Source organism: Microtus oregoni, unplaced genomic scaffold (assembly GCF_018167655.1).
Source record: "Microtus oregoni isolate MIOR12 unplaced genomic scaffold, Mior012 000035F_ref0000213, whole genome shotgun sequence".
In the NCBI taxonomy this organism is placed as follows: Eukaryota; Metazoa; Chordata; class Mammalia; order Rodentia; family Cricetidae; genus Microtus; species Microtus oregoni.
This window is the reverse complement of record NW_024543094.1, coordinates 12,501,216-12,514,000: the sequence shown is the minus strand read 5'-3', so window position 1 is coordinate 12,514,000 and position 12,785 is coordinate 12,501,216.

Below are 12,785 nucleotides of genomic sequence, written 5' to 3'. Positions count from 1 at the left end.
AGGGGGAGGGAAATGGGAAACGGTTGCGGGGAGGAGGCAGAAATCCTTAATAAATAAATAAATTAAAAAAATAAAATAAAAAAATTTAAAAAAAAGAATGGATGAAGAAAGTATGGAATATATACATATTAGAGTACTACTCAGCAGTAAAAAACAAGGACTTCTTGAAATTTGCATGCAAATGGATGGAAATAGAAAACACTATCCGAGTGAGGTAAGCCAGACCCAAAAAGAGGAACATGGGATGTACTCACTCATATTTGGTTTCTAGCCATAAACCAAGGACATTGAGCCTATAATTAGTGATCCTAGAGAAGCTAAATAAGGAGAACCCAAAGAAAAACATATAGGCATCCTCCTGAATATTAACCTTCATCAGGCGATGAAAGGAAACAGAGACAGAGACCCACATTGGAGCACCAGACAGAAATCTCCAGGTCCAAATCAGGAGCAGAAGGAGAGAGAGCACGAGCAAGGAACTCAGGACCGTAAGGGGTACACCCACACACTGAGACAATGGGATGTTCTATTGGGAACTCATCAAGGCCAGCTGGCCTGGGTCTGAAACAGCCTGGGATAAAGCCGGACTCTCTGAACATAGCGGACAATGAGGACTACTGAGAACTCAAGAACAATGGCAATGGGTTTCTGATCCTACTGCACGTACTGGCTTTGTGGGAGCCTAGGCAGTTTGGATGCTCAACGTACTAGACCTGGATGGAGGTGGGGGTTCCTTGGACTTCCCACAGGTCAGGGAACCCTGATTGCTCTTCAGGCTGAAGAGGGGGGGGGGACTTAATTGAGGGAGGGGGACGGAAATGGGAGGCGGTGGCGGGGAAGAGACAGAAATCTTTAATAAATAAAAAAAAGAAACACAAATAAATAAACAAATAAATAAATAAATAAACAAACAAGAGAGACCTAGAGGCATGGTCCACCCTGTCACCATGCTGCCCTGACACAAGCCATGGCAGGAAGCAAAGGCTGGAACTGAAAACAGTTGTCTCACAGATCCAATTAATCTTGTCAGTTTCTGCAGGACCAGCATTAGCAGTGGCAGGAATAGAATGGAAAGAATGGGAGTGAGAGGAAAAGAGCATTTTCAGACAAGTGGAGAAGGGGTTGCCCAGTAAAAGGTAAAGAAGAGTCAACAGGACACTGGCAGAGCATTTACAGGTAGGTGCCTGATAGTTTGAGGGCTTATATCCCAGAGCTGAAAACGTGAAAACAGTGAATAAACACCACAAGGCTGGGTGTTAATGAAGTCGACTGGCTTAGGCCCAGGCTACTCAAAGTCAGATGTGGAGGCCTTCCTGGGTGGTCTCTCACAGTGGGGACCACTTGCAGGTTCAAAAGAAAAGATAAAGGAAAACAAAACAAAACTACAATAACAACAAAAAGCAAAAAAAAAAAAAAAACCAAACAAACAAACAAACAAACCAAAAATCTAAGGGATTTTGGTCGCAAAGCAAATGCACCCCTCAGCCTGTGCAATGCTACTATGGGATAATTACCATGTGGGTAGTCTGACCACAATTTTAGCTATGGGAAGCAACCAGAGATGAATGTCACTGAAGGGCTCAACCATAGCCATGAAGGCTGTGGTTAGGTGTGATCCCCTCATTTCTAGGAAAACCAGAGGATTTCTGGGAGTGTGAGAAATGGTTAAGCTGACTTAAAGGGGAAAACTCACCACCAAAGCCTCTGGTGTCCGTAGAGGTCAATGCTCAGAAGCAGGTAGATACTTTGTTCCAGAGCCCAGGGTTTCATGTGTCCTCAGCTGGCCTGCGCCCAGGTGGGAGGGCATGTGGCCAAGTCACATATCAATGTTATTCTTTTTTAAAGATATGAGGGTGGGGGACTGGTCCAATGAGGGGTGGTGGTCCAATGAAGAGCAGCAGGTCTTACCACCCAAGGCCTCTGTGGGGTCCCAGGTGGGTTGGAGGCAGCAGATGAGAGGCCTTGGTGGGTCAGTGGGATAGCCAGTCCCATGAGGAGTGGGTGAGAGACAGAGACACATAGGCATGCCATGCAGAGAGAGTTTGGATACAGTTTATTTAGTAAAAGGGAAGAAAAGGAAAAGGACACACACACACACACACACAGAGAGAGAGAGAGAGAGAGAGAGAGAGAAACAGGTAGAAAGGGAGGGGAGGAGAGGAGAGGAAGCAATAGTCACCTCTTAAAAAGAGAGAGGGAGCAGAGGGAGAGCACAGGCTGGAAGCCAAAGGAAGATCCCCTTGCACTGGCAGAAGGGGAGGAGTGAGCAGGCTTTTTTCTTAAAGGGACAGGGCAGACCATTACAGATATATTAGAAAGTTTGTCTGGTTTGTCGTTCTGGTGTGTTTAGCAAAAATTTAGATTTTTTTTTGTGTTCTGTTTTATTAAAAAGCTGTTTTCTAGAATTGGGGTCTAGGTCTTCCATTCTCTAGATTCAACCATGTTTAAAAGTTCCTCCTATGCCCTGTGCCCGGTTAAGTCTCCTGGCACAGAAAGCAAAGCAAAACAGCCAAGAAATTAAACTTGATTTATATAATCATTCTTCATGTCAAGATTTTAAGTTCACTTTATTGGATTTGGTTTAAAATTTGGTAAAACTATTTCTACAAAAAGTTTATTTTAAAATTAGTAACACATGGTTGGTAGTTAAAAATCTATACATAGGTAATCTCAAAGAGACCACGTGCCACGATCCCATTCTGGCATATTAACAGCACGTGGCTTGCTGCCATCTCTAGGCAACCACGTGGCTGGTCACCATCGGTGCTAGGGTTGGAGGAAACGGATGCCATATGACTTCACCATCATATAATTTAAAGTGACCACCACATGAGGTGAGCCTACAAAAAAGAAAACAACAGTTCTCAAAGATATTTATATAAGGAAAGATTTTGGTGTGATAATTCCTGTCTTGTCCTAAAAACACGGTACAGAAATAAATCCCAGATATTGAATATTGAATAATCTATACTATTAAAGTTCGATTTTACCTCATGTGAGTTATGGTTGTGCCCTGGGCTGGAGAGATGGCTCAGTGCTTAACAGCAGTGGTTGCTCTTCCAGAGATACTGAGTTCAATACCCAGCAATCAAATGGTGGCTCACAGTCATCCATAAGGAGGTCTGGTGCCCTCTTCTGGCCTTCACGCAGACATACAGGCAGAACACTGTATACATAATAGATAAATAAAGCTTTTTTTTTTTTTTGGAACTATAAAGAGAAAAATTTATTCGATCACCCTGTGTTCCACCTTTCTTTTTTTCTTTTTCTTTTTAATTTATTAAAAATTTCCACCTCCTCCCATCCCCCCATTTCGCTCCCACTCTCCCTTCCCCTCCCTCTCCAGTCCTAAGAGAAGTCAGGGTGCCCTGCCCTGTGGGAAGTCCAAGGCCCTCCCCCTTCCATCCAAGGTGTATATCCAAGCCGACTAGGCTCCCAAAAAGCCAGCACATGCAGTAGAATCAAAACCCAGTATCATTTATCACTGGCTTCTCAGTCAGCCCTCATTGTCAGCCACATTCAGAGAGTCTAGTTTGATCACATGTTCGTTCAGACCCAGTTCAGCTCACCTTGGTGAGCACCTATTAGATCAGTTCCACCATCTCCGTGGGTGGACGCACCCCTCGCAAACCTGACTTCCTTGCTCATGTTCTCCTTCATTCTGCTCTTCATCTGGGCCTTGGGAGCTCAGTCCAGTGCTCCAATATGGGTCTCTGTCTCTATCTCCGTCTATCGCCAGATGAAGGTTCTATGGTGATATGCAAGATATTCATCAGTGTGGCTATGGGAGAAGGCCAGCTCAGGCACCCTCTCCTCTGCTGCCCAAGGACCTAGCTGGGGAAATCCCCGTGGACACCTGGGAACCCCTCTAGAACCAAGACTCTTGACAACCCTAAAATGGCTCCCTTAGTTAAGATATCTTCTTCCCTGCTCCTATATCCACCCTTCTTCTATCTCAACCATCCCATTCCCTTAAGCTCTCCCCTGTCCTCCTCTTCTCCCTTCTCTCTCTCCATTTCCCATTACCCCTACTTAAGGTCATGCTCAACCTCCTTAGCGATGAGGGAAATGCAAATCAAAACAACCTTGAGATACCATCTTACACCTGTCAGACTGGATAAAATGGAGATAATCAGAACGTCTTCCACCTAACTGCCTTGCCTCTTCTCAGGTTGATAGGGAAGGCTGTGGGTAAAACAGAGCTTCATTGAGCTTGTTACTCTCTGGGGATTTCTAAAACTGGAAAGTGCTGTGTGCTGACTATCCTCCAGGACCTGTCATCTAAAACAGAAGAGAGGAATCTGCTGTGACTCAGCTCAACAGCAACACATTTCACATAAGCCAGGGCCCTTGTGTGGGTAGATAACAACTCAGTGTTTGTCTTGTGGGGTTTTATGAGGATGGGTTTGTTGGTTGGTCTCCAGAGAGACTCAAATAAACTCCAAGCAGTCCTCAAAATCACTCTGTAGCAGAGAATAACCTTGAACTCCTGATCATCCTGTATTCACCACCCAAGTGCTAGGAGTGCAGATGTACAGCACCAGCGTGCCAGGTTTATGTGGTTCTGGAGACTGAATTCAGGGCTTCACGCATGCTGGGTAATCATTCTACCAACAGAACTACATCCCAAGGTAAAACTGCTGGACTTTAGCAGCAGACAAGGAGGCATTTGCTTTTCAGATGGCAGTTGTAACAGGAATACTGAAGACTGTTCACCTCGCCAGTTTATTAGAACCAGAGAACTAGACAGCAGACAGCTCAGCAGAGAAACTTGCCACCGAGTCTGATGATCTGAGTTTGAACTCCGAAACCCACATGATAGAAGGAAAAAGACAGACAGAAAGTTCATAAAATAATAGGGTGTGGGGTCCTCAGAGGAGTTGGAGAAGAGATTATGATATGGATACTATCTGAATATTTTGTATTCAAGTGGGAAATTACCAAAGAGTAACAGAGCAGAGCAGATTGGCTGACAGTAGGTCCACACCTCTCCTTCTGCTCCTCCAGATCCAATCCCCCATCTCATGTCCTGCTCTGTAGCAGAACACCTGTGCTGTCTCCCTTTCCTCTCTGATCCCATCCCCAACAGATCACAAAGATTTTCTTCTCCAATCTCCTTTCCCCAACTCATCCCATGTCCCCAGCCTCCAACAACAGCAGGCATTCCCTGGGAACACAGCTGCCTAGCAGGCCAGGGTAACAAGCTAAATGAGGATCTTCACCACTCTCTCCTTCCACCAATATACAACTTTCCCACCGCCAGCTCCAACAAACATGTTCCTAGATCTGTAACAGAGCAGTCTTCCTTCTCCACCTGCTCACATCTGTGGATACCACAGACCATTCCCTCCTGACCTTCCTCCCCCGACTTATCATTTCATCCAACTCCCCAACTGCAGCAGGCACCTCCTGATAACCCAAAGCCAGTGTCTGCCAGAAAACCAGGTAAGCTGCCTGCAGATGTCCTCTTCTCCCTCTGTTCCACAGAAGCAATCCCCTAGTATCATCATCAGCTTTTCAGCAGAACACCTGTGGTAGCCTTCCCTGGCCCACTGTTCCCATCTCCTGTGGATCCCAAAGATCTTTCTCTTCTAATGTCCCTCAGCTTACTCCTGCTTCCTTCTAGCCCCCAATTCCAGCAGGCACTCCCTGTTAAGACAAGGACCATTCCTGGCAGGGTAATAATTAGGCTGACTGCAGAAGGACACCTTTCCTGCAGCTACTGCAGATCCAGTCTCCCGATCTCATTTCCAGCTCTGTAGCAGAAAACCTACCATGTTCTCCCTTTCTCCTCTGAACCCACCCTCAGCAACAAAGATGTTCTCAAATTTTCCTTCCTCCAACTTATCCCATGATCCCAGCATCCCAATACCAGCAGATATTCTCAGGAAACACACCAGCTGAACAGACCAGGGAAACAGGACCAAAGAAATTTCCTACCAGGCAGAACATAGTCAACACACTCTCATAAATTCCAGGCAGGAAGCAGAAGCCAAGAAACAAAATATTCACCCAACAAAGACAAAACCAGATACCATCACCCAGGCCACCAATCCCAGATGTCTAGACATCAGTGTAAAAACACTTAATAATGACCAGGACAATGTCTACCCTGGAGCCCAGCAACCTTACCACAGCAGGCACTGAATAATCCAACATAGCTGAACCCATGAAAATGACCTAAAAATAGCCTGTGTGAAACAAAAGAGGCCCTTAAGAAGGAAATAAATAAATCTCCTTAGGAAAATAGAAGCAAACAGTGTGATGAAATGAAATAAATCCCTTAAAGAATTCCAGTAAAACATGAATTGTGCAAGGAGATTAATAAAACTATTCCTGACTTAAAGATGGAAATAGGATCAATGAATGAACCCAACCTGATGAAATGATGGAAACAAAAAAATTTGGGAATTTGAATAAGAACTACATAGGCAACTCTAACCAACAACATATAAAAGATAGAAGACAGAATCTTGGGTGTTGAAGATATGATAGAAAAAAATAGATATATTGTTACGGAAAATGTTAAATTCAAAAAATTTCTGACACAAAACATCCAGAAAATCAAGGAAACTATGAATAGACCAAATCTAAGAATAATAGGAATAGGAAAGAAGAAACACAGATCAAAGGCCAGAAAATTTCTTTAACAAAATCATTGATTAAAAATTTCCTAACTAAAGAAGGAGATGCCTAAAAATGTACAGGAAGCATACAGAACACTGAATAGATTGCACCAGAAAAGGAAGTCCCCCTTGCCACACAGTAATCAAAACACTAATCATACAGAACAAAAATATTAAAAATTACAATGGAAAAAGACCAAATAATACATAAATGCAGACCTATTAGAATTATATCTGGCTTCTCAATGGAGACCCTAAAATACATAAAGTCCCGGACAGATGAACTAAGAGATCCTAAGAGATCACAGATGCCAGCCCAGATGACTATATCTAGCAAAACCCTTAATCACCATAGATGGAGAGGATATTCCTTGATAAAACCAAATTTAAGCATTATTGATCTTCAAATGCAGATCTACAGATGGTGCTAGGAGAAAAACTCCAACCTATGGAGGTTAACTACAGCCATGAAAACACAGGGGATAAATAATCACAGTTAAAGGAAGACAAACACATACCACATGCAAAAATATATGTGCATGCATATACATACATACAAATCACATTCGACAACATAAAATAACAGGAATTAATCATCACTGATCATTGGTATCTCTATCTGTAAGTATCATTGTCTGCATTTCCCAATTAAATAAAACAGAATAACAGAATAGATACAAAAACAAAACAAAACCCAGGACACATCTTTTTGCTGCATCAAAGAAACACACCAACATCAAAGATAGACATTCCATCAGCATAAAGGATTGGAAAAAATGATATTTTAAGCAAGTGGACTTAAGAAACAAGCTAGTGATATATCTATTTTAGTATCTAACAAAATAGACCAAACCAAAAGTAATCAGAAAGACAGTATGTACTTCAAGGAAAAATACACAAAGATGACATGTCAATTCTTAACATTTAGGCCCCATATGCAGGGGCACCCAAATCAGTTTTAAAAAAAGTACCACAGTTTAAAAGTTAAATCAAAATATTGACCCTCACACACTAATGGTGGGAGACTTCAATACCGTACTTTCACTAATAGGCAGGTCATCTAAACAAAGCCTAAATAGGGGAATACTAGACCTATCTAATGTAACAAACCAAGTGTACCTAACAGATATCTATAGAAAATTTCACCCAAACACAAAAGTATAGGGATTCTTCTGTACACCTTATGGAACTTTCTCCAATGTCTACCGCACACATTCATAAAGCAAGTATCATTGAAACAACTCCCCGCATCCTATCAGATCACCACAGATTAAAGCTGGATATCAACAACAGAAGCAACAGAAAGCTTAGAAACTCATGGAAACAGTTTAAACAATAAACATCTCTTTATGAATAAAAAATGGGTCAACACAGAAATGAAGAAATTTCTAGAATTGAGTTATTTATTAAAGTTATATATGGCACAAAAGAAACCTACACAACTTTCTTACAAAGATTAAAACACTTTATGTTTTAAATTTTCTTCAAACCTCGGGAAATCACCTCTCCTATCTGAGCATCATCATGGTCATAAGATTCAATATTGTTTGTATCTCAGATCCATTTTTCCATGGTTGATGATGTTGCCTTTAATGATGGAATTATTCTTTTGCACTGTGCATTAGCATTTTCAAAATTCAGAGTTTTAATTATTGTCTAGCTTCTGATTTTGGTATCATTCTATTACTGCTGAAGTAAATCTTTCCACAGTTCTGTTACAAGCATTCAAAACTGCTGAATGGCATAAAGCCATGGTCATCATAAACAGATTGCCTTTGTGTATTAGCATAATCTCCCTCTACAAGAAGTTGATAATTGGGAGATTTCCATAACTCTAGCTACTTCATTGTTCAATTGTTGTAGCTTCATATTCCCATCAGGTCCTCCATTGTAACTGAGGACCAGACTCCAAGACTGCTGTAATCAAGTCTCTCCAGTCTTGAGAGATAATTCAATTACAAGTTGACCATGAATTTAACAAAAAGTAAATGCTGCTATATGAGACTATTCTTCCTTGAATCTCCTTAAATCTATAATTTCCACAGAAGTCCATTCAACTCTTGCACAGCTTTGAGAATATCTATCATTTGGCAGTTGTTTCTGTAAGGTGACTGAATAAATTAAAGTTTGCTATTTGAAAACTTTAGGTGTTCCCCTCTAACCATAGAGTACAATGCTGAGATTGGTTCCCTTTTAAATTCCTCTGCCTAGATCTGAATATCTCTATGAACTGTTTTAATAAGTTTTTCTAAGAGCTGTATCTTGATACTCATACCAATGACTTTTTATAAAATAAGCCAAGAATTATCAAACCAACAATAAAGATTATCAAAATGATAATTAACATTATGTCAATGCCAGTTAAATTGATTATCCTTTTATTTCATTGTTTCAATTTTAAACCATCTGTTGTGTAATCACACAGAGATGTAATTCTCTCCTTTGTAATAGTGGTTCCCATTTTTTTAATGTGGGAAATAACCTCTCTTTTGTCTTATTAAACTAATTTCTCCCTTTAAGAGTTTCCAATTGTCCCACCAAATCTTCTGATGATGACCATGGAGCATAAGGAGGCATAGCATGTCTAATTTAAGAACACAGGTGGTGCACAACCTGGCTGAGGATAGCTGCAGCTGTGAGCATGTAGTCGTGAGCTGAGAATGTGTATGGGTTGCAACACAGTAGAAGCCTGAGCAGGTGTCAAATCATCTACCTAGTGGGGCAGCAGCAGCTCAAGGAGGGGATTCTAGGGAATTCCACAACCCACAGGGGACAGGGAGCCGAATGTCTGAAAATTCAGTGGCTAAGTCACAGTGAGCAGAGCAGGACATCATCACTACGATTCCTTAGTGGGTCTTTTGGATCTGGCAACAATGGCTCACTCTTAGGCCCTGGGAGGAGTTTCTCATCAGCCTCAAACTGTGCCAAGGTAGGTGCAGACTACAGATCCCAACATGCACCACTTTCACACAGATAAAGGCTATTCTTGCCAGGACTTTTGTAACTGTGCAATTACCTGCGTTCCAGAATCTAGAACTTCACGTTTCGAATGGATAACTGTGGCAATGCTATTTTTTGTTTGTTTGTTGATAAATTAGTGTCCCATATTACCTGTGATACAACACAATCAAGGCACACAATATTTCTATCTCCCCCCAAAGTTCTTCTGTATTCTTCCTGTGATAATGATTGTTCAGAAGGTGCCGACTACTCTTCGAATTGCTACTTATTTTGTAAGAGAGTATATTTCATTTAACAAATTGTACTAGAAGTACTTTCTGTAGAACAGTGTAAAACACTTTCTTTAATTTTATTTAGATTAGAGTTTGGGAAATCTGAAGGACATGATAATGACAGGACACAGCTCTGATTAGAACCACACGCCTGATGGCTCAGCATGGGAGAATCATATGCAGAGATTCCATCACCAGATGAGAATCTAAAGAAAGTTGTGGACCAGAGATGTAATTTGATCTTAGAATTCATTACCAAAGATCCTACCCTAATGCTAGATCCCACCTCCACAACTACCTCTTTCTTCTCCCTTTTAAATTGCTAAGTGGGCCCAGAATTAGAGTTTTTCTTCTTCCTTTGAGTAAAACAGAAATGGTGAAGTGTTGGATATGTTCATTCATTTGATTTAATGATTCTACCATAATACACAGAGAAGAACATCCAACCTTCTCTCCCCACATTTCCTTCCTCCATCCCATCTCCTCTACATACCTGATTGCTTCTATTCCGGTTCCCACTGGCACCAAGTCCACCTGAAAAAAATCTATTCTATTTCCACTTTTCCAGTGAGATACACGTGTTTCCCTCTAGAGCCCTCCGCTTTACCTAACCTCTCTGGGTCTCCAAGTTGTAGCTTGGTTATCATTTACTTAACAGCTATTGTTCACTTATATATGTATACATACAATGTTTATCTTTCTGGGTCTGGGTTACCTCATCAGGAAGATTCTTTTTTAAAAAATATTTATTTATTTATTATGTATACAATATTCTTTCTACGTGTATGCCTGCAGGCCAGAAGAGGGCACCAGACCTCATTATAGATAGTTGAGAGCCACCATGTGGTTTCTGGGAATTGAACTCAGGACCTTTGGACGAGCAGGCAATGCTATTAACCGCTGAGCCATGTCTTTAGCCCCGAGGAAGATTCTTTTGTCTAGTTCCATCCATTTACATGCAAATTTTATGTCTTTTTTTTCTAAACAGCTGAGTAATGCTCCACTGTAGCACATTTGTTTTAGCCCATTCTTTACTTCAGTGAAGTCTAGGTTGTTTCCACATTGTGGGTTATTATGATTAAAGTCACAATGATTATAGTTGAAGAAGTGTCTTTGTGATAGGATGGACTGTCCTTTGAGTATATGCCCAAGAGTGGTACATCTTGGTCTTGAGGTGGAGTGATTCCCAATATTTGGAAAAGCTGCCATATTGATTTCCATAGTGACTGTATGAGTTTGCACTCCACACACAATGGAAGAGTGTTCCCCTTGCTCCATATCCTTTTAATAGATAAGTCTAGGCATGTGTCAAGTTAACCAAAAGGAAAAAAAAAGAAAGAAAAAAAATCAACTCAGAATTTAGAATTCACTGATAAATGTAATAGCAGTACTATTTTCCTAAGCCTATGGAATTTTAAAATTCAATGTACATAAATACAACTATAAATTCATAAATTCAGTTGAATATATCTTTGAAAAATCTCTTATAAAGCTGGGCGGTGGTGGCACATGCCTTTAATCCCAGAACTCGGGAGGCAGAGGCAGGCGGATCTTACAAGAGCTAGTTCCAGGACAGGCTCCAAAGCTACAGAGAAACCCTGTCTCGAAAAAGCAACAAAAAAATCTCTTATAACATATTAGATAACCTGCAAGTCAATATCACCACTTGGAAAAATGGTCATATTTTCTTCCGGGAATTCTCTTTTGGGTTTCTGTATAACTTTAGCTGATATTATGAGAGATTGTTCTAACCCCTCCTAAATTAAACATTAAATATTGTAGAAATAAGGAAAATTCTAGAAATGATAAGAATGTGGGTTTTATATTCTAGTCACTTGTCAAAATGGCATGGCTAGGATATATGTAGTCTAATCTCTATTAACTGGGACTTAAAATCTCTTTTTGAACTATGGTTATTAGTGTTGCAAACAGGCACACAGATAAAGCAAGAATAAAAGACCACTAGCAAGCCTGAAGTTCAACCCTGGTGCATAGGAACTCCTGCACTATTGAGATTGTTTCTTCATAGTTGATCTTTTCCGCAAGGTTAAAAATTAATGTTTGTCAACATGGAATTATTGACATAAGGAAATAAAGTCCAATGGTCTAATTACCATGTTGGGTCTCTGTGGGATCCCAGAGCACTGTAAGCAAATAGAACAATGTCTTTGGACCTGCAAAACTCCAGGAGTTTGCTCTAGTTGAGATACGGCTGGCATTATACCTATAAATTTCCAAAACAAAACGGTATTAGAATGTATGAGCCAAAAACGTCATGCAGATTTAAAAAGTGACTTAAGGGCACTTTTACTTCTATACTGACTTAGGTACAATATGTTTCAAAGTTTCCTGGAAATACTTTTTTCTGTCCTTTATTAGTATTTGAAGATTAAAATCTCCCGTTTCCAACTTGCAGTCTCTGTCAGTTTCTACAGAATGAAGCTATAGCCTGTTAGAGCAAGGACTATGTATAGCCATAGGTGAGAAGACTGCAAGCTGAAGATAAAACCTTTTGCCCTCTGTAGAGGGAAGAAGGGCAGCCTTGTAGAAGGACCCAGTGTTCGGGGGAACAAAGGAGGGGAGAATGATAAACAAGAGTGGCTGCACTGGATGTGGAAACGTCGTGCCTTTTAGCCTTCAGGGACTCACATGACTTTGGGCTTCTGTTATCAAGGCTTTTGCTCTGATCCTCAATGTATAAGAAATTTAAAAGCAACCTTCCAAACTATCACAGTGATCAGTGACTAGTTTCCCCTATCATGCGGGGAACTTTAACAGGATAAAATGCTTGATTTCTTTCATAAACAGATCAAAGGAGAAAGAGAGTGAGAGTGAGAACAGAGGACAGGGAGAAGGGAAATGGAGGAGTGAGGATGGAAAGGGGATATGAATACAAGAGAGCGATCCTCTGATTTCCAGAAAAACT